At 41.0% G+C, this 23,724-nt stretch overlaps 1 long non-coding RNA gene across 3 annotated transcripts in view; it reads right to left on the bottom strand.

The window, feature by feature from the left end:
- LOC148007197 (uncharacterized) overlaps nt 1–23,724 on the bottom strand; it is a 137,251-nt gene that overhangs the window by 17,728 nt on the left and 95,799 nt on the right. The window contains exon 3 of one of the 3 annotated variants that reach the window (XR_015646268.1): nt 19,740–22,488. The exons of 1 other annotated variant lie outside the window; for it this stretch is intronic. This is a non-coding gene — a long non-coding RNA (uncharacterized LOC148007197). Of the gene's footprint in view, nt 1–19,739; nt 22,489–23,724 lie in introns of those variants that run through there. One more of the 3 variants, XR_015646272.1, reaches the window with a different exon arrangement.

The following is a 23,724-nucleotide window of genomic DNA, read 5'->3' as shown; positions in this document are numbered from 1 at the left end:
GGCAAATGGTTGTTACTCATTTCTCCTCTTTTGGCAGGTCAAAATATATTCATGTTACTGTTGATACCTATAGTGGATTTGTTCATGCTACCCCCCTTATGGGAGAAGCGTCTCAAAGTATTATTACTCATACTTTACAATGTATGTCCACTATGGGAAAGCCACAGGTTATCAAAACAGATAATGGCCCTGCCTATACTGGGGCTAAATTTCAACAATTTTGTACTCAATTTGATATTAAACATATCACCAGGATCCCATATAATCCTCAGGCCCAGGCCATAATAGAGCGAGCCCATCAACTCCTGAAAATCATGCTTCAACGTCTAACAACAGTTACAGATGCCTATTCTCCTTTAACACCTCGAAATAGGCTCAACCATGCCCTCTTCATACTTAATTTCCTATCCCTAGATCTTGAGGGCCGCTCTGCTGCTGACTGTTTGTGGCATCCTAGATCACAAGATTCCCACGCACTAGTGCAATGGAAGGATCCTTTCACAGGACAGTGAAAAAGACCAGACCCTGTCCTCATCTGGGGAGAGGATCTGCCTGTGTTTATGATAAAGAAAATGCTGGCCCAAGATGATTGCCAGAAAGGGTTCTGAGGGCTACTAATCCACCTTTGTCCAGAAATGAGCAGTCGTCTCTTCCTGAGGCTTCTTTTTCTCTCACAGGTGCTGCTCCTCCAATTTCTCCTGATGACCCCTGCCTGGACTATCGTGACCACCAACCCATCATTGCCTCTCCCTAAGCCTACCACTAATAGGCATTTCCCCTGGAACTATTCCTGGGCTGTCCTTTCTGATAGACATGATCCTGTTTGGACCACCTTTAAGATTTCCACCACACCATGGTGGCCACCAAATCGGACCCCAGATTTGTGCAAACTTGCCCCTTGGGTCTAAGAAGATAAGTTTGGCTTGACTCAGGCTCCTGAAGATAATCTACCTAGTACTTCCTTTTCTGCCATGTCCCCTCAGGAGCTGGGCCAGAGAGCTCCAAAAATCTATGATCTAGGCTGTGATAATTGCTATCGCCGCAATATTCTAGGGTCTCATGATTTTTATGTTTGCCCTGGCATTCATCGAGATCATTCCCTTTTGCATAAGTGTGGTGGGCTTGATGATCATTACTGCTGTTCATGGGGCTGTGAGACCACCAGCAACACTCATTGGCATTCCACCTCTTCCTGGGACTTCATCACAGTAACTTATAATACCTCCCATCCTACTCATATGCATGTCCCAGATTCCCGTTGTGAAGGTTCTAATTCTAAAACAAGTGGATGGTGCAGCCCCCCCCCTGAATATTAAATTTTCCTCTGCAGGTCGAAAACAGGATCAGACACATGGATATACTTGGTGCCTTAGAATGTTTCAATCAGGTGCCAATACAGGCATTCTATTTATCATAAAAATTTTAAAAGAGCCTGTATATTCCTCCTCCCCAGTCCCACTGGGCCCTAATCCAATTCTGGTTCCTCCTGCCCCTCCAAAAACTTTCAGAGCCCCATGACAGCCCCCATTATATACAATGATTCCAGCCCACCCAGTTTATTTCCCTCGGGCCACCTTAGCCCCCTGAACATTAATCTTCCCAATATCAAAAATTTGATTCTCTCTTCGATCAATCAGACCTTTTTGAACTTAAACCTTACAGATCCTAAGTTAGTTGAAGATTATTGGCTCTGCTATCATTCCCAACCCACTTTTTATGAAGGAAGGCTGTGGTTCAAGACTTTATCCCCATAAATGATTCCTGCCATTGCAGATGGCAACCAGGGGAATGGAATGGTTTGTCCCTGTCGCAGGTATCAAGGCTGGGGCTTTGTGTTGGGGGATCTCATCTCCCCACTATGTATTCCCACCTTTGTAATCAAACCATTGTCCCTGACAAATATTCACACTATGTATTACCTCAGAATGATAATTGGTGGTTTGCCTTGCTGGCCTCACCCCCTATTTGTCTTCTGAGGCTTTTATCACTGATAGTTCTGATTTTTGTGTATTGCTTCAATTGGTTCCCCATCTTGTGCATTATCATTCTGAAGTATTTTTCCACTTGTGGGACCAGTCATTCAAGTCCCCACCCGATGTGCTGACTAGACAGTGCAGAGAACCTGTCTCAGCACTCACCATCTCTGCACTCCTCTGTTTTGGGGTGGTGGATGCAGGAACAGGCATTTCTCCCTGATGTTATCTAACTCCAGATAACAAGAACTTAGTGCTACCATTGACGCTGATGTCCAGAGGCTGCAACAAGGGGTTGATGATCTCTCTGACTCCCTCTCATTGTCGCAGAAGTGGCCCTTCAGAATCGCAGAGGATTCAATCTGCTCATTTTACAACAGGAAGAACTCTATAGCACTCAAAGAAGAATATGGCTTCTATGCAGATAAGACAGAAATAGATAAAGATATCATGAAAAAGGTCAGAGAAGGCTTAGAAAAGAGGAAATGAGAAAGAAAAAAAGCTGAAAACTGGTATCAAAATTGGTTCTCTAACTCCCATTGATTGTCCACCCTGCTTCCCTCTCTGTTGGGCTCCCTAATTAGGCCTTCTTTTGCTTATATCTTTTTGTCCTTGATCATTTAACCAGCTTTATTAAACAACAGGTAGATAATATAGCAGCAAAACCTATTCAGGTATATTATCATAGGCTAGTTATGGAGGATGCCTTTGATGAGGGCCAAGCTCACCTACACATCCCCTCCCAGCCTAGGCAAGGACATTTTTGTCCTTCAGCCAAATGAGGCCAACATTCCTTTCTGCCTGCTGTTGTGATGTCTTTGCTAAAAAATCAATGAATTGTCACCCCTGCATGCTGAGCTGGACACTCAATGACGGGTAAGAGAGTCATATATTCACAATAAAGGGCCTAAGACAGGTGGGCTGCCATTAGCTGCTGCCTTATCCTATGATGGACCCTGGCCACAAGATTTTTCTTGACCATGTGACAAATATCACTCCAACCTAAGACAAATGCAGTCCCCAAGGGGCTCATTCCAGGACAGCATGGGCATTTGGCCACCTTTTCATTTGGCTATAAGGAAGGTGTTGATGTTGGGAGCGATGATTTTGAAGCCCTACATTATTAATGTTATTATTATAGTTAGAATTAAGTATGACTGTGTTCATGGAAAATCCCCAGCCAGCTTCAGAAGACTAATACAAATCTGATGGTCAAAATGAATAATAATGTAAAGCTGTGACCTTGCTGAGAAATACATCTGACGTCAAGAATGTGATGACCTGTAACCTTTCTGAAAAACCAACATCCTGCTGACTAATAGGTATGACAAACCAATGACCTTTTTGACTACCTGTCAACATCAGCCTATTCCCTGACCACACGAATATTGTGTCCTTAGCCTGCATAAATGTTTCTCATTTTCCCATCCCTCTGTTACCCATGTTATGGAATAAATTCAGTTTTGGGGAAAAGTAAAATTGTTGCCTTGATCAGACTCTTGTCTTGGCGTCCTTCTTCGTGTCTCTTGTCCCCCATTCTCTTCCAGGTACCCAGCACCCTCGTCGACTGTGCTGCAGAATGTGACAGTTCAACCTGATCTGCTCGTTTTCTCCTTGTGATAGTGCTGCTGTTCTTGTGTTAATATTGTTGAGCTCCCTTCAGTGGCGTCTTTGGTGAGTTGGCTCAACATTTTATTTTGTGGTCCCCACAAAATATGGACCTCACTTCTGTATTCTTTGTCTCTTCTGTCTGTCCATCCCTGTAACCTTGCTTTTGTTCTTGATTCAGGTTGAGGATGTGCATGCAGCAGCGATCTTTTTGTTTTTGTCTGTGAATAAATGTGTTGCGCTATAAGTGCACAGCGGCCATCTTTTCTGTCTTCTTTGTATTTGTTCACTTTTACTTTTGGTCTTTATTCATCCTGGTATCTGACATAGGGTTTGTCTTCGCAGTTGGTGGTGACAAAGGTCAGCTCATGAACACGTTTTACTTCCTGGGTACACTGTTCAGGAAAAAAGACCTTTGAACTGCTCCTGAGGGAGTCCCTGCTTAGTACACCATGACTGTTGTCACTGATTCTGTCATATTTGTCATATTTGTCATGTTTCTTTATTGTTTGTTTCCTTTGTGCTTGTCATTAAGTTTTCCCTCCCCTCTACCATTAAAGAACGTGAGTTTAGGACTCTGCATACCATTCTGGTTATTTGTGGTCTCAAGGATAAAACTGAGGACTGGACAAATTTTGGGAAGACGCTGCTGTGTTGACTCCCTGGATATCCACAGAGAACATGTGGAACCCTGACCTCTGGATGTGTGTTCTTTTCCTTGCCCACAAGCTGATATGCAGTCAAGAATTATCCCTGCCTTGCTTTTTTTTCCTATCCTCCTTACAGTCTTTGCCAGTTTTAAGAATTCTTCTCCAAAAGAAACGGTCGCTATCCATAACAAACACTGCCAGGATCAAGCTAATATTTACCTTTCTACTACTAAACCCATCTGACATTTCCCAGTCAAAGAGTTGATTTTGAAGGTGAGGATGCCTCTGCTCCATATCTCCAGTCATCAGGCTCCAAGCTGTGTCATCTAGCACCACTTTTCATGATCCCTTCCTCCCTTGCCCTTTGCCTCTGGCCCCATCGAAGGTACCCCCAGCTTACCCCTTGCATGATTTAGTGGGTGCTTTGCCTTCTACTGGTCACTCCTGTTGTGGTTGCTCATGTGATGCCCGTTTCTCATGCTGGACTGCCTCTTACCTGGGGATCTCATTCTACTCAGGTATATCCTGAGGCTTTCCCTGTCAATCTTTGCCATGATGAGGCAAAGAGGTCCTGGATTCCAACTCTTCTGTCAGACTTTACACTAATCAGAAAACCTGCCTCCTGAAAGGCTCTGCCATCACATAATAAAAATCAACAAGAATGCTCACAGCCAGCCATTGAAATGAGAATAGGGTCCCCATTGGATGAGAAAAGCTTAAGGGAGCCAAAGAGGCTTGCAATCCCATAAGAACAACAATATCAACCAACCACATAGCCCAGGGCCTAAACCGCCATCCAAAGAGTACTTAAGGACAGACCCAGGGCTCCAGCTGCATATGTAGAAGAGGATGGCCTTGTTGGGCAATAATGGGAGGAGAAACTTTTCGTCCAGTTGAGGCTGGATCCACCAGTTTAGGGGTATGTCAGGGCAGGTGGCAGGAAGAGGTGGGTGCTTGCATGGGGGAACATCCTCATAGAAGAAGGGGGAAAGGGGATGGGATAGTGGGTTTATGCATGGGAAACCAGGAAAGGAGACAACATTTGAAATATAAATAAAAGTATATCCAGTAAAAAAGACATAGAGCTCAGCTCTGAATCGGTTGCTTTCCTATTGAATTTTAACATTTCAAGAAAGAAAAGGGCACAATTTCTGTCCTAGATATTCTATGAATGACTATTTAAGTGAGTTTCTACATGACAGGATTTAAGCTCCATGGACATACAGGATAGCTTTCATCTAGCATCACTTTTCATGATCCCTTCCTCCCTTGTCCTTTGCTTCTGGCCCCATCGGAGGTACCCCCCAGCTTACCCCTGGCATGATTTAGGGGTAAAACAAAGCTTGTAAAACAAAGTCTTAAATTCATGCCTGAATTGGACAAAAAAAAATACTGGCAATGATTCTGGCCAAGATACACCTTATTTTTAACACATTTTGAAGAAATAGGCCATGTACCTCTAGTCCCTTTACAATTAGTAGAATATCCTTAAGGTGATGCTTGACCCCACTGTATTTATTATTTAGCGCTCTGCATATAATTACTTGGCTGAGAGTCAGGCTAGTTTTAATTTGGAATATAACCTTATTATTACCTTTGATATGTTAAGTGCCCATGGTGCATACATTAACCCTGAGACTCAGGTCACTATTGGACTGCATGATTACATTAACCAGGTTGCTGATCTTGCCTTTAAAGTCCTTAAGGCCTGCACTCCTCATGATCCTTTTTGCTTTCACAATGTTGTCCTTCGGTCTGAGGAATCCTTCCCAGACTTCCTGTCCTGTGTGACTGGAGGCAGTAGAAAGTCAAGTTGATGCTGACCCAACCAGAAACATATTCATCATCAGCTTGCATGTGAGGGTCTTAATACCCCAACTTGCAATGCTGTGGTATCCATAAAAAATGAATATATTCATAAATTGTTTCCTAGCACTTGTGATTTTGAACTTGGTGTGGTCCCATTGCAGCCCTGACTGCCTCCATTGATGCCTTGGTCTTGAGCGTATACAGGGGATACATACTTCCCTTGTTGGAGCTGTGCCAAGCCTGTTCAATTCAGATGGGTCTGCTCCTACCTAGGCCCAAGACCAGATGTTCTTCATGTAAGGACAGTTTGCATTGGATTAAGGACTGTGTTTTCAAAAGAAGGAAGACAATTTAAACTCCAAAAGGGGCACGCCTCAGCCCCACCAGTAAGAGGGACATTTGCTCAGCCAGTAGACTTTTGGACCTTGCCTGTGTTTCCTCACTCCCCAATGATGACTGTACATTTAGATGGTATGGCTATTAAAGAGTTTGTTTACACAATGGCAGATGTCACTATAACAACATAAAAGGAATTATTTAGTTTTCCCCATTGGAGATTCTGGTCTGGTACATCCATAAGGGAGTTGGAGGCCAACAGGCCACCAAAATCACTACCTGACTTATCTATTGGCAAGATTTGGATGGCAATCAGGGATCTTTTAGACCTATTGTGGCAGATGATTCCTGAAACCTTTGTGGGAAGAGATACTATGGAAGACATGAGTGCCTTCCTTACTACGGATGATCAAAACACTTTTACTGAGAGTATGCAACATGACCAACTAGACCACACAGGTCACAAAGTGAGGTAATCACCCCCAACTCTAATGGCCAGGGCTCACTCAGTGCTAATTGACATCAATGTCCCTGACCCTATACCATTGACCTGGCTATCTGAAGTAGATATCTGGGTGGACTACTGCCCCTTTTTGGGAAAGTTTTTGCTCTCAGGGAACTGGTTTTAGAACAATTAGCTTTTGGTCATTAGAAACCATTGACCAACAGACATAATACTTCCATATCTGTCATTAAAAGAATTTAGAGAGACATAGGCTTCTACAGGATCTGACAGCCATTAATGAATACATGGAAGAGTAGGGACCATTCAAGCAGGACCACATTATTCTAGTTCTATCTCACCCAAGTGTCATATGGTGATCCTAGATATTAAGTATTCCTTTTTCCAGATTTCTTTTGCTCCTTGGGATAGATGGCATTTTTCCTTCACAACATAGAGGTGTTGTATGAATTAAGTCAGCTAAGAGATATCAATGGATAGTCTTGTCTGACTAAGTGAAAAATAGTCTGAACATTAGCTATATGTGGCTGAAGTCATACAGGGAACCCCAGTGATGTCAATTACATGGATTGCATTATGCTTGTACACCCTAGAGTGCCCATTTTACACTTGATCTTAGCCAAAAGGCCGAGAAGCGATGGCCATTTTTGAAGGGGCATCCTCTCAATTGTTTTTAACATAGAAAAAACTTGAACGTTTTTCCTGAAAAGATTCAGAGTTCCATATACATTCTTGAACTTTTCTACCTCTGGCAATATTAAGATCCTGGCCTTTTCCAGTGTTGCAAAAGAAACATATTCTCTCCTAGAATTATAACAATTGTGTGGAACTGTTTACTGGCTCAAACCTTTCCTATTCTGGACCAGGAGATGAGGCACCTCTTTTCTTTCTTAGAGAGATCTAACAGCCCCTCCACTGGGGTTAAACGAGCTTGTGAAACTAAAAACCTATTAGAAATACTTATGGTGTTCCATTCGGCATCAACTGTGGAGAGGCCTGATCTAAGCAAACACCTCCTGACCATAAATCTGTGGTTCCTTGAGGGGGTACTAGGAGTGTTATGGCAGAATGGGCTCCTTGTGATTGTACCAGGCACATTCTGACTTACTAAAATTTTACCTCAAATTTTAACATTGCCCTTAAGATGAGAGGCTTAGCAAGGGGATCTTATAATAGGGAAGCAGACAAAATTATTCTACCATTCTACTTATGATATTCTTAATCATTATGAGCAGATATTCCTCTTTCAAGAAATGGCAATGAGTTCACAGACTTGTTCCATTATTATATGCCCTGAGATCAGGATCTTACTGCCTTTTCCCAGATGCCAGTTACAATTAAACCCCATATCAAACCTAGATCTTGTGCCATTCATAAGACAACCATGTCCTTTCTGATGCCAATAAAACCAGATATGGAGTTTTTATTCAGCAAACAGGGGAAAATGATTCAACTCATATTCTCACTAATCGTGGCTCACTGAAACTGGGTGAATTATTTGGTCTCTTGAAAAGTTTTGAGTGTTGCCAATGGGAGCCAGTTAATTTTCTCAGATAATCAAAATGTAGTTCAACCTGTATATATTATGTCCTTCTCCTATATTAATGAGCAAAACAGGCCTATACATGTCTGCAAAAAATCTATTCAGAAGACTCTCAAGAATAGGGCACATCCCTAATTCTCCTCACACATAAGATCACATTCTAAATTGCCTGGCATAATAGCACAAAGAAATAATAGAATTGAATCCCAAATTATGGCTGTAGACATGCAATGGCTAGAACAAGTCATAATGTTATACCAGTAACTTAACCTTTCTCCTAAGAATTTACATAAGCTCTTGTCTATGTCAGAATATAAATTTCTTACATGGTCTTGTACAACTTGCATACCTCTTGTACCATTGGGTCCCCTTGGCAGATCAGGAGTTAATCCTAGAGGTCTACTACCCAGAGCAAACTGGGAAATAGATGTCACTCATTACTCAGCCTTTGGCAATCTTAGATATGTACAGGTTGCTTGATTGGCCTTCTTTTATGTTGTGGCCATGACAGGTAAAAAGGCCTCCCCTGTTATCAAGGCCATGAAATCAGCAATGCTGGTAATGGTAGTGCCTTGGGCACTTAAGACTAACAAAAGACCTGCCAACGCATCTCAGCAGTTCATAGCCTCCCTATCCTCATAGAGGATCAGCCATTCATATGGGATACCCTATAATTCTCAAGGTCAAGCAGTTGTAGAAAGAACAAGTCAGTCCTTTAAGGGAGAACTTGCTAGGGTCACCTCCTGAGAATCCAAAAGAGATCCATACCTAGCCTTGGTGGAGGTACCACTCCATGTGAACTTCCCTCCTTTGATGAGAAAGGGCTGAGTCCCACTTGGCAATTTTGTCAAGGGATATTTCTCTCCAGTTGGTTAGATGGAGGGACCCAATAATCTCTCAGTGGCAACCACCCACTCTGCTTCTGACAAGGGGACAAGGTTATGTTTATGTTTTCCCTCAGGATGCAACTGTGTCAATATGGGTACACTTGAGAGATTATCACTGGCTACAGAACAGGGGTTAAGTAAGGAGCCAGAGGAAGACCATATGAAGATGTATAAATTGTGCTTTTTAATTTTTCTTCAACCTGTGATTGCTGAAGAGTTCTTGTCTTTGAAGCCCCTTCCCCTCCCCACCATATTTTCTTAACTCCCCAGCTTACCTTGTTTTTTGCTCTTCCAATGTGAGTTCCTGTTTGCACTTCATGAACTTAGTCACTACTACAGGATTATTAAATGTACCTGCCCAATGGAGTTAAATTTCTACTTTGCCACCAATGTCTCCTTCATTGGCCCTTATATCTAGCTACATAATATGAGCATGGAGGCTTTCACAGTAATCTAACTTATAGTATCATGCTAGGCATAGAATTTCATGTTCCCCTTACTGATTACAAATCCCCAAAGGATCCTCCAATCATATTGGATCCACCCCTGCCTCTCTTTCCATGGGTACCACAAGTGCAAACTTTCATAGGACTCCATATGCTTTGGGAGAATGGCTGGCCTTTACAAGGTATAAAATTTGCTGAGGACTACTTGATATTATCATCTAAACACACACATGGTATGTAGAGGTTTATCTCACATGATGTTTCCAATATTACTCCCTATGTTAACAGGGATCCTATTAGACTCCAATATGACCACACTATGAGCAAATGAGATTCATGTGGCCCTTTTGATTGTCTTGATTTATACCACTTTACTCTCCTTAAAGATTGTTGTCGCTTTAATGGGACATATTTCCACATAAACTCTTTGGCAAAAATGTGGAGTGGGACAACACCCATGAATGTTACTACTGGCAGCCAGGTTGGCTGGACAGCCACTCCAGTCAGTGTCCAACTCTGCTTTTTCTTTCTGTTCACTAATGCATCCACTGTCAGAAAAAGCCTTGACTGATGAAATGATAAATGTCTCCTGACCAAACGCTGGATGGTGTATTCAACAATGGATATCCTGATGAGAGAAACAACAGCTATTTGGATGGCTGTAGTAAATACTATCCACTTTCATGCTATCAATCTGATGGCCCAGACTCATAATACCTTCCCTGGGGAAAGGAGAATTTTTGTATTACAACTGCCGTTACTGCAGCCATCATTATAGGCATTGCTGGGACAATAACAACTGCTGTTGCATTAACCCAAACAGTGACTACAGGGGAGATTGTTAATGCTATAGACTTATGTCAGCTGAGGTGCTGCACACACAGGATGTACTAAGTAAACATCTTTATCAAGCCATCCTAATTTTGCAACAGATAGACTTACTGGCAGAAGAATTGTTCCTTGTTACAGACATGTCTCTATTGACATGCAACCCCAAGTGTCACTCCATCTGCCTCACTTCTTACCAGGTATATAATGCCACTGAAGTCATACAGTTGGCTCAATATATTGAAGTACCTGATCATACAAATTCCTTAATTTTTCTGTACTGCTAAGGAAGAAGATAGCCGATTTTGATTTGTCCAGGATATTTCTGAACTCCATAGATGCCAGATTATTGGAAAAAGTATGGGACAATATTAGGAGGCTGTTTGACCCCTCATGGATAGCCACTTATGCTATGGTGGGGGGAATTGTCATACTAATCATAATTGTTTTAAGTGTTTTGCACAACACATCTATAGGAAGCATTCCATAAATAAGGTGACTCTCCAGGTGTTGATGTCTCTGGAAAGTCTGAATTGCCCCCAGCCAGAAAGTAATGAAATCATGGGTGGCATATTTGGTGAGACCACCATGAAGGCTGTTTCTTGTCTCCCTGTTGTATGACATGTGTCAAGAGTGATATTACTTCGAGGTATAGTAGTCAATGACAGGTAAGATACTGGAAGACAGGGCAAACTAAGACATTCATAGTCCAGTATACAGAGAATCCTCTGAGATGGGGTCAAAATTGTCAAGGCAATGGCATCCCAGTTTCCACTAGGCTGACAAAACCTACAAAAAATAGGCTGGATATTTAGCAAGAATGATAGGGCTGTCTCTATGTAAATGCTGGGGGCTGTTCAGTCACAGAAGCATCTCCTGCAGGAGGACAAAATTGAAGGCAACCTGTGACACCAGCATTTCTGCAGGAGGACCTAATTAAGGACTGCCTGAGAGAGACCAAATATTGCTGGTGCAAATAATGCCAGTCAATCAGGAACTACTATTGAGAAGAGATGCTTTCTTGAAACCAGTTGTAGCACTGGTGGGTATTAAACTTGCAATAGAGTTCAGAGAGCTTGCTGGGGCATTTCTTACATGCTATGGGAGTCTGTGTCAATGATTCTCCACCAACTCACCCTTAACCCTCAATGTCAGGTAAAGTTGGGCAGAGGCAACAATTGTGTGTCAAAAAATATGAAATAACTCATGGAGTTTTTATTAAATCAGTTTGAGACTACTGTGTGGAAAGTATACCTGTGTGTGTAGCCAGCAAGAGCACATAACAGACATTCTATTTGGACATTTGTTCTGTTGAGTTGTCCTTGGGAATTTACCTTATAACAATTTTATATAAAAAATTATTAAAATCACAAAATGTGTTACAATGATTTTTTCAAGTAATACCTTGCATCTTATTAAGAATTAGATCTTGGCTGAGTTCTCTGGAGCAAGCCAAGATGCCCTGACCATATTGCTATCCTGGGGAACCTTTATTCTCCACTCACATTTTCATATACTTCTCTACCCAATTTCATCAGACCAGCTGATCCTGAAACATACAGTTTAGCTTCTTTCCCAAATTAATGTTCCCTGCTAGCTGAGTCCTCTGAGACATACCAAGCTACCCTGAGCCATCTGATGGCACAGAGAGACCTGTATTCTCCTGCTAAATCTCTGTCTGACCCACTTCATTAGTCTTCAGGATCCTGAAGAGTACAGACCTGCAGATCCAGAAATATACAGCCCAAGAATATACATCAGAGTTCTACAAAACCAGGATGATTGATGATAATCCTGAACCAAATAATATTACAACAGTAGGCTTCCTTCATACAAATGGTAAAGAGGACAATAAAAATTATGGAAAAATAACCTTTAAATAGCCATTAATAATATAAAATATCTTGGGGTATCTCTAGTTATACTAGTAAAGATCTGTATGACAATAAATTCATGGTTCTAAAGAATGAAATTGAAGAGACATAAGGAAATAGAAAAATCTCCCATGTAAATTGATAGACAGGATTAGCAAACTGTGAAACAAGTGAAAATATAACATTTCTCAAAGTTCTTTAATGTTCTACCTATTTGGAGTTGCTTACTGAGAGGACATTCATATCCTCAGGTACATGATGACAGTAGACTTATATCATCTTATCTGTGAGAATAGAAAAAGTTATTAAGTATTGACAAGACACTTCATTCTAAGGGCTCCAATGGCCTTTGAGTCTTCTTGAATGACAATGACTAAGAATTCTAGAATCAAAAATTTATGAGTCACTGCTATCCATCTTTGACGTATATAACTATACTCTGGACAATAACATTATTTCCACTCTTGAGAGATGAATGTTGAAAAAGGAAGACACAAAATAATAATGTTTAGAATTAGAGTGGATACTGAAAAGATTTGGACATGCCTAGTGTGGCAAAAATACAGTTGCCTCAGTCTGTGCTCACAAAGGCATGAGTGATCTCAATATACTCCATCCTTCTATGGAGTTTTCTTTGTTCACAGTATTGGCATTTGTTATGGCTGCATAAACTTTTCATTTGGGAGATGTAAAGAGATGGTTCAGTCATAAGGAACACTTGTTATTTTTTGGTTCTCAGCACCCACAGGGTGGTCCATAATTACATACAATACCAATTCCCTGGGGTTCTGATACCTGATTCTGTCCCCTGCAGGGAATGCATTGTCATACTTTTTATATTCACATTGAGAGAAAGCATGCATACACACAAAATGAACAGTTATATAAATCTTTAATGTTCAAGAAGGACTCAAAGAAATGTTCCACATCCTTCTTCATCATGGAAATCAAATCTAACTGACTCAAGATTCCATCTCAAACCAATCACAATGGCAGAGATAAAAAAAAAGCTTGATAAGAGTAGATGCTCGTAAGGACCTGGAGAAAGAGGGACATTCCTCCATTGCTGTTGGGAATGTAAGCTGGTTCAACAACTTTCAGCATCAAACTGATGGCTCCTCAGAAAAGTGAACACAGTTCTACCTGAAGACCCAGCTGTACAGCTATTGGGCATATATTCAAAAGGTACTCCAACACATAAGAAGATTTTGTTGTTTGTATATTTTCATTATAAGATGTACTACGTTATTAAGCCTTAATAAGGGGGGACTTTTATTACAGTTGAACCCCCAGTGAACTAGTCTATGGGGGGAGGGCGGCCATGGGGGGAGGGTTGGGAGGGGAACACCCATAAGGAAGGGGAGGGAGGAGGGGGATGTTTGCCCGGAAACCGGGAAAGGGAATAACACTCGAAATGTATATAAGAAATACTCAAGTTAATAAAAAAAAATAACATGTACTGGTAGAAGTGTAGGAATACTTTTATCTTTTTTACTCAGCACTTAGTTTGCTATTATTCTTGTACAGTCACTATCTGTTCCATGGATCTGTTTCTATACCAGATTTCCATTACAATGCATGAATACTTCTTAAGGACTCTTTGCTCATCAGACTTCTAAATACTCCTTTGGCTTCTTCCCTTTGGGTTCATTTGGCAGATACTGAATCATTAATAAATAATGCTGTAAGAGAGTAATTAAAAGTGTAAGGTCGAAGTCTCTGATTCTGTGACCTCACCTCCCTTCAGAACTACAATTTTCATCTCATTTAGCAGTGGGAATGACAGCAGTGGCTTTGGGAGGCAAAATCATATATGAAACTTTTTACAGTTTCCAATTAAAAAAGATATTTAAGAGTTTCTTGTAAACATAATAAGAAGAACAAAATGTTTTTAAAAGGCATCACATTTTTTGATCTCTGAAGGCAGACCAACTCTCCTGTGGAAGGACAATTAACCAGCTTTGTAAGCATATTTCAGTGCAAGTAAACTTATCCATTTAAAAGAAAAATCAGACCTCTAACTTTTATTGATTAAAATGTATCATGGGTAGTTTTATGCAAGCATTACAGTTTTCCTCAAGTACAATCTCCATTTGACTTTCTTTTTTATATCCATGAATCCCTATTGGCTCTTAGTTTATGTGTACCTTTACTAAATAACATACAAAAACAAAACATAAAGCAATCTAAGTCTAGTTAATGTTGCTGCTATGTGTTTAGTATGGAGGCATCTACGAAAGCATAAGCAGTCTCTAAAATGTCAAATACCACAAAAGAAAAAAAAATCTGACACATCTTCTCTGAGAAGACATCTGTGGCTGTTATCACTTAAGCTAAGAGAGAGAGTCTTCTTAACTGTCTTCCATTAGTTGCATATTTTCTGGCTTGATCCTGTGCAGGTTTTACACATTTTATCATAAAAAGTGATAGCACATATTTTTTACTAAACAGAACTTGTTTCCTTTGAATTATCTATCCCTTTGTCACTTTCACACTTTCTGCCTTCTTGCATGATGATCCCTGAGCCTTGGGAGGAAAAAGTGTGATATAGGGATTCTATTTTTAGCTAACCCATCCAAAGTATCCTACTATCCGCATCTTCTTGCCCTCTATGTTAATCACAAAAGACTGCAAAAAAAAAAAACAAAAAACAAAACAAAAAAAACATGTTTCTCTGGTAAGAGTTGACAAATAGACAAACCTAATAGTTTATGGGACAGATTATTACTACATTCATTCTATAGAATAATAATATTAGCCTATTCCAAGGGTATATAGTTTTCTACACAAATAATCTCCTTCCTGATACTGGTCTAATGAATGGGTTCTATCGTCTGAACTGGGACTTCAATTCAATTATGAAATAGTTGGTTACACACATGATGTTCAGCACACTAATTCAAAAGACTTGCTGCTGTAGATCTCAGGCTTAATACCTGTGTAATATTTCCAATTATGTTAATCACTGTAAAAACTATCCAGTACTGTTGAACATTCTAGCTTATATTTTCCATGTTTTATAATTCAAGAATGTGTGTTCTTCACTGATTGGGTACTAAAATCTAAAGACCCTAGCACCCTAATCATCATGGCTAATGGCATTATTTTTTGACTGTTCCAAATTTATTTTTTAACTTTCAAACACAATTTGTTTGAAGTTGAGAAATATAGTAAGTTAAATATGAAAAGAATATTTAATGAAGAAAGAAAGCATATGAGAAAAATCTTTATGTCACAATTAACATTAACAATCATTAGAACATTTAATAATTTAATAAAATAATTTTAGAGTGATAGATCATGTTGGAAAAAATTAAATTTTTAAAAATGATATTTTTACTTTTGAAATATAACTGTAATTACATTTGCCACCTTCAATTTCTCCCTCTAACTATTCACTTGTCTACCCTAAATATTTCTCAGCTATTGAACTCTCTTTCATACTTTATTCCACTCTCTCCCTTTCCCTGAACATAGTAAAAACAAAGTACAGCAAACGAGTTGCCAACCTCACACTAAATGGAAAGAAACTTGAAACAATCACACTAAAATTAGGAAGTAGATAAGGCTCCCCAGTCTCTCAATACCTATTCAATATCGTACTGGAAGTCCTCGTCAAAGCAATTTGAAAACCAAAGAAGGTCATAGGGATACAAATAATAAAGGAAGAAGTCAAAATATCACTATTTGCATATGATATGATAGTATATTTAAGTGACCCCAAAAATTCCACCAGAGAACTTCTATATCTGATAAACAATTTGAGCAAAGTTGCTGAATACAAAATTAACTGAAAGCAATCAGTAGCTTTACCCTATTCAAAGGATAAACAGGTTGAGAAAGAAATTAATAAAGTGACACCCTTCACAATAGTCACAAAAAATATAAAATGTCTCGGTCAGACTCTAACCAAGCAAGTGAAAGAACTGTCTGACAAGTACTTCAAGTCTGTGAAGAAAGAAATTGAAGAAGATTTCAGAAGATGGAAAGATCTCCCAGGCTCATCAATTGGCAAGATTAATAATGTAAAAATGGCCATCATCCCAAAATATAGGTTCAGGTTCAATGCAATCACCATTGAAATTCCAACCCAACTCTTCATTGAGTTAGAAAGAGCAACTTGCAAATTCATTTGGAATAACAAAACAAACAAAAAAAAACAAAAAATCCCCCAAAAAATAGGATTGCAAAAGTTATCCTCAATGATAAAAGAACTCTGGGGGATTCATCATCCATGACCTCAAGCTCTATTACAGAGCAATAGTGATAAAATCTGTATTGTACAGGTATAGAGACAGGCAGGTAGATCAATGAGATAGAATTGAAGACCAAGAAATGAATGCACATGTATGCTTACTTGATCTTTGAGAAAGGAGCAAAAACTATCCAGTGGAAGAAAGATAGGTTTTTCATCAAATTATGCTTGTTCAACTGACTGTCAGCATGTAGAAAAATGCAAATTGATCACCCTGTACAAAGCTCAAGTCCAAGTGGATGAAACACATCCAGATAAAACCAGGTACACTCAAACAAATAGAAGAAAATTGGGAAAGAGCCTTGAACACATGGACACTGGGGTAACACCAATGGCTTATACTCTACAATCAAGAATCGACAAATGGGACTTAATGAAACTGCAAAGCTTCTATAAAGCAAAGTACACTGTTATTAGGACAAAACAGCAACAAAGTGATTGGGCAAAGATCTTTACCAATTCTACATATGATAAGGTATATATTCAATATATACAGAGAACTTAAGAAGTTAAAGGCCAGAGAATCAAATAACCATATTAAAATAGGGTATAGAAATAAACGTAGAATTCTCACCTGAGAAATATCAAATGGCTGAGAAACACCAAAAGAAATATTCAATATTTTTACCCAACACGAAAATGGAAATGAAAACAAACCTGTGATTCTATCTCACACCTGGCAGAATGACTAACATGAAAAATTCAGGTGAACATAGATGCTGGAGAGGATGTGGAGAAACGGAACACTTCTCCATTGTTGTTGGGATTTCAAGCTGGTACAACCACTCTGGAAATCAATCTGGAGGTTACTCAGATAATTGGACATACTACTACCCAAGGACCCAGCTATACCACTCTTGGACATTTATCGACCATACGTTCCAACATATAAATAAAACACATCTCCTCTATGGTAATCACAGCCTTATTTCTAATATCCAGAAGCTGGAAAAAAACAGATTTCCCTCAATAGAGGAATGGATACAGAAAATGTGATACAATTACACAGTGGAGTACTACTCACTTAATAAAAACAATGGCTTAATGAAATTCTTAGGCAAATGAATGGAAGTAGAAAATATCATCCTGAGTAATGTAATCGAGTCAGAAAAGGTACATTTGCACTCACTAATAAATGGAGTTTAGCCTAAAAGCTCAGATTACTCATGATAAACTTCATAGACCACATGAAGCTCAAGAAAACGTACAACCAAAGTGCATATAGTATTCTTCAGTCTTTCTTAGAAGGGGGAACAAAAATATTCATGGGAGGAGATATGGAGACAAATATTGGAGCAGAGACTGAGGAATGGTCATCTAGAGATTGCTCAGACTTGTTATCCCTCCCATGTACCTATAGCCACCGAACCCGGACAATTTTGTTGATGCCAAGAATTGCATGCTGACAAAAGCTTGAAAGGGCTGTCTCCTGAGAGGCTCTGAGAGAGCATGAGTAGTTCAGGGGCAGATGCTCACAACCAGCCATTGGAGTGAGAATGGTGTTCCTACAGGAGGAGTTGGAGAAAAGCCTGAAGGACCTGAAGTGGTTTGCAGCCTCATAAGAACAACAATACTTACAAACCAGAGCTCCCAGGGACTAAACCACCATCCAAAAAGTACACATGGACAGACCCATGGCTTCTGCTTCGTATGTAGTAGAGGCTGGCCTTGTTGAGCACCAATGGGATAAGAATCCCTTGGTCCTGCCAAGGCTTAACCCCATCCCCCACCCAGTGGATAGGAATGTCAGGGAAAGGAGGCAGGAGGGGTTGGGTTGATGTATGTGGGAAGAGAAGAAGCAGAGATTAGTGAGATGAGATATGGTGTATATTGATGGGAAACCAGTAAATGGGATAAGATTTGAAATGTAAATATATAAAAAATTTAGAAAAAAGGAGAAAGAGAAAAATTAGAAAAAATAAATTAAATGGATAGAAAAAAAAGAGGAGGAGTTTACTGACAGGAGCCTGCTATAGCTATTCTTTGATTGTTTCTCCAAAATCCTGACCAATACAGATAATGTTGCTCATAACCAACCATAAGATTGAGCACAGGGAACTCAATGGAAGAGTTTGGGGAAGGAAGGAAGGAGGTAAAGAGGTTTGCAACTTCATAGGAAGAACAACAATATCAACCAATCAGAACCCCCAGAGCTCTTAAGGACTAAACCACCAACCAAAGGGTACACATGTAGCAGAGGATTGTCTTATCTGGTATCAATGGGAGGGGGGCTTCGTTCTTTGGAGATATGATATCCCAATGTAGAATTCTAGAGCTGTTAGGTTGGATTGGATGGATGGAGGAGAGAACCCTCATAGAAGCAGAGAGGAGGGGAGTGGTATAGAGGGTTTGTGGAAGGCAAAGCAGAATACATTTACATTAAAATGTAAATAAATAAAATACCAGATCAAAGTATTTTAAAGACCAAAGGAAAAATGAAAGCAAGAAAAAGAAGAAGAGAAGAAGAAAGAAAAGGAGGAGAAGGAGAAGGTGAAGGAGGAGGAGAAGGAGGAGGAGAAGGAGGAGGAGGAGGAGGAGGAGGAGGAGGAGGAGGAGAAGAAGAAGAAGAAGAAGAAGAAGAAGAAGAAGAAGAAGAAGAAGAAGAAGAAGAAGAAGAAGAAGAAGAAGAAGGAGAAGGAAAGAAAGAAAGAAAATGGATACAAAAAGAGAATTATATTAAGTGAATAAAGGAAATCAAAGAAAAACACACCAAAAGGAATCAAAACAAAAACAAACTACAAAAGCAGGAAAAAAAACAACCAACAAACAGACAAATGAACACACACTGGTAATTCATGCTTTTAATCCTAGGACTCAGGAGGCAAGAAAGGGAGATTGGTGATGTCTAGACCTTTTGGTTATATGAAGTGAATACAAACAGCCAGTGCTAAGTAATGTGAACCTGTCAAGAAAGAAAGAAAGAAAGAAAGAAAGAAAGAAAGAAAGAAAGAAAGAAAGAAAGAAAGAAAGAAAGGAAGGAAGGAAGAAAGAAAGGAAGAAAGGAAGAAAGGAAGAAAGGAAGGAAGGAAGGACAATTAAATGAATATTTAAGTACAGAAACAAAAAAGTAGCTGATATTTCTTTATTGTTTGTATTTCATATATGTTATACAGATAAACACAATCCTAGGTTTATAAATAGCATAAAAGCACCAACAAAACTGTCCAGCTGGATAATTGGGACCATCATAAAACACAAGTAAATGAAAGCTCTAAAATCATAAGAAATATGTGCTCAGTGAAATATGTTCACGTGGGGAAATCGAATATTGTGATACTGTTTCATGTTCAAACTCAATTGAAACTCCAAAATCAAAACTCCAAAACAAAACAATGTTTGATCTCTTGCTCTTGTAATACCGAGGTCCCATGCATGTTTCTGGTCTTTCCTCATTTTGCTTCTATGAAACGACTTTTGCATTAATTTCTGCATTACATTCTTTTTTCAAACTTAAAAGTTCTCCATCATTTCTTGTTGTCTTTAACATGTATATTGCTCAATTGTCAAACTTCTAATTTAGCATTAATGAAATTATTGGGTTAATATATATCTAACACCACATAAATGGAGAGGGTGGAAAATTTGTGAAGACTTATAATACTCAGAAGATAAAGACAATATCTCCAAGTTCATTCTCTGGTGCCTATCAAGCTCAAGACCTGCTTAGGCTACAAGAGACTGGCATAAAAATGGTAAGAAAAGAAAGAAAGGAAGGAAGTAAAGTAAAAGATAAGAAACTATTTTTGAGAGCATATTTGGTAATTTTTAAAAGCAATATCTTCACTAGCGCTCCATCAATTTTTCTCAGTAGAAATCTGTTCACAAGGTTTATTCGGAACTCTAAATATCATGTGTAGAGAGCTGAGACGTGCCACGCCTCAAAGATGGCGCTGGTTTCTGCCTTCCCCCCTCCCAATGGTGAGCGCTCCTTGCAGTAAAAAAGTGCTTATTTGGCTATGTCTGCCTGGCCTGCCAGCTTCTGCATAGTGACAGCCTATCTACATGACCCACATGGCTTGCTAGGACTGGCTAGTGCTAGCTATTTAAGTGTGGTGCAGGGCGTTCCCCGGAGAGAGTCAGAAGGGGAGAGAGAGTCAGAAGAGATAGAGGTCAGAAGATTGTATCAAGATTCCTGAGTAAAACTGCTTGAAGAAGGTCTCCTGTGGTCATGTCTTCCTTGCTGGTCTGTGAGGAGCTGTCCTCACATATGTGAGGAGCTGTCCTCACATACTCCATTACAAGATGGCACCGGCATCCGGCAGAACGCACCTAGTAAAAAGGGCAATACACAGGTGCCTGGTAACTTCCCTACTCAAAGGGACACGTACGCTTTGGTACATCATCTGGCATAATTGGCAGCGACCAGTCAGAAAGTGACACGTCCTAGGCGAGGATAGTTTCCTATATAAGGGACGGTTATTCCTCACTCGGCGTCTCCGCATTGTAAGCTTATGCTCTCCCTCTCAAGACGCATTAAAGCTTTTCTGCAGTAGGATCCTGTATGTGCCGCATCGTTCCTGCTGGCGAGACGTAGCGCGGGACATCTGGTGCTGAAAACCCGGGAAAGACCTCGCCATCGTCAGTACTTTCGAGGATCCCTTGGCGACAAGGAGGATTCAGAACTGCAGGTAGGTACGTTCGGAGAGGCAGGCCTCTCTTGGACTTTGGTCTGGGGTTGTCACCGCCTTGGGAAGGATTTGTTGAGGCTATAGTATTTGTCCTGGGAGCCACCCTACTCTTTCTTATTATTATGTTCTGTTTTCACCGTTTTCGCTGTTAAAAGGACGATCACAGCAGTTGAAGGCGCATCTCAGTCTCTCGTATATAAGTGAGCTTTGCGCAGCTCCCTTTTACCTTCGATTTTGACTGTTGAGGAGCAAGGACGCGATAAGGCCGACGTAGATAAGCGGCACCGTCCGGGGAGGCGTGTGTAAGACTCCCGTACATAAGAGAGCACCGTGTCCGTCTCTACCCTTTTACCTCACGCCTTGTCAGACGGACGTAGATAAGCCGCCGGCATTCCTGGCCTATCATGGGATCCTCACAGTCTGTGGTCACGGCCTTGGAAACAGTGTTAAAGCAGAGGGACATCAAAATTGGAGGAAGAACACTTAAAAACTTTGTGAAGGAGGTGGAGAGGGTGGCTCCTTGGTTTGCCTGTTCAGGCTCGTTTACAATTGCCTCATGGAACAAACTTGGAAAGGACTTTGACAGAAAATTGGCGGAAGAGGATCTGCGCCTAGGGACCAAAGCTATATGGAAGCTGGTTAAGAATTGTTTAAAGGATGAAACGTGTAAGGCAGCAGTAGTAGAAGGACAGGCCACTCTCGAGGTAGTCCGGGACAGTATGTCAGAAACCGAACATAGTGAGAGGTTGGGCGTGCGCAAGAAAAAGGACGTCCTAAGAAAGAAAAAAGGCCCTCCCGGTAAGTCCGCAGACAAGGGAGCGTTGAAATTTTCAGATTCCAGCACTTCCTCCTCTACACATAAACCAGGAGGGGGAGCCAGCCTATACCCTGTGAAAGAGCTAGAAGCGCTGAACCTCGACAGTTCTGAAAGCTCTGAAAATAAAACCTTAGACTCAGAGGAGGAGGCCAAGCTAGATGAGGAAGCAGCTAACTATGAGGAGGAAAGATATTACCCCGATGAATGTAGGGGAAGTAATAGAAGGCTTCTAGCGCAGCCGCCACCAACGGTGCCCCCTCCATATGAGACACGCTCACGTGCCTTCTCACTAGTCCCCGAGAGGGTGAGAAGAAAGCTGAGTATGACGTTTCCTGTCTTTGAGACTCCGGAGGGAGGACGGGTCCATGCCCCTGTTGAATATAATCAGATTAAGGAATTAGCGGAATCAGTTAGAAAGTATGGAGTCACGGCCAACTTTACTCTAACACAACTCGACAGGTTGGCCATGACGGCATTGACACCAGCTGATTGGCAGATGATTGCTAAGGCAGCCCTTGCCAGCATGGGCCAATACATGGAATGGAAAGCGCTCTGGTATGAGGCAGCCCAAACACAGGCCAGAGCGAATGCTACGGCCTTAATACCTGAGCAACAGGAATGGACTTTCGAACTCTTAACAGGACAGGGCTGCTTTGCAGCTGATCAGTCTGCTTACCACTGGGGCACCTTTGCTCAGGTCTCCAGCACGGCTATTAGAGCCTGGAAGGCACTGTCCAGGAGAGGAGGGATCGATAATCAACTTACAAAAATCATTCAGGGACCCCAGGAAAATTTCTCAGATTTTGTAGCTAGAATGACAGAGGCTGCAGGACGAATCTTTGGCGATCCTGAACAAGCAACACCGCTTATAGAACAGCTCGTTTTCAAGCAAGCCACCCAGGAGTGCCGAGCAGCCATAGCCCCCCGAAGAAATAAAGGGCTACAGGATTGGCTTAGAGTCTGCAGGGAACTTGGAGGGCCCTTACTAACTCAGGCCTGGCGGCCGCCATTCTCCAGTCCCAGCGACGCCCCGTTAAAGGGACGGATAAAAGATCATGCTTTCAATGTGGGAAAACAGGCCATCTAAAAAGAGACTGCAGGATGACAAAAAGAGACAGGGGGTCTGCAACCCTCTGTGTCCGATGTGGCAAAGGCTACCATAGGGCTGACCAGTGCCGATCAGTGAGAGACATTAAAGGCAAACTACTCCCTCCTTTGGAGACTCGGCCTAATAAGATGTCAAAAAACGGGCTGGTGGGCCCCCGGTCCCAGAGCCCTCAAAGATATGGGAACCACTTTCACAGGGCCACGACCCCTGCAGAGCAGGTCCCCCAAGAGGCGACACAAAATTGGACCTGCGTGCCGCCTCAGATTTCTTTCTAATGCCCCAGATGGGCATTCAGCCAATTCCTGCTCAGACTGTGGGGCCTCTACCCCCGGGAACCATAGGCCTTGTCGTTGGGAGAGGATCTCTCGCCCTACAAGGACTGATAGTCCATCCAGGCCTTGTTGAAGCTCAGCGCTCTCTTGATGTTCAGATTCTTTGTTCAAGTCCCGATGGGGTTTTTTCCATAAGTAAAGGAGATAGAATAGCACAGTTATTACTT

This window comes from Rattus norvegicus, chromosome 1 (genome assembly GCF_021556685.1).
Source record: "Rattus norvegicus strain SHRSP/BbbUtx chromosome 1, alternate assembly SHRSP_T2T, whole genome shotgun sequence".
Taxonomy (NCBI): Eukaryota; Metazoa; Chordata; class Mammalia; order Rodentia; family Muridae; genus Rattus; species Rattus norvegicus.
The sequence above is the reverse complement of the archived record's forward strand: the minus strand, read 5'-3'. Positions and strand labels throughout refer to the sequence as shown.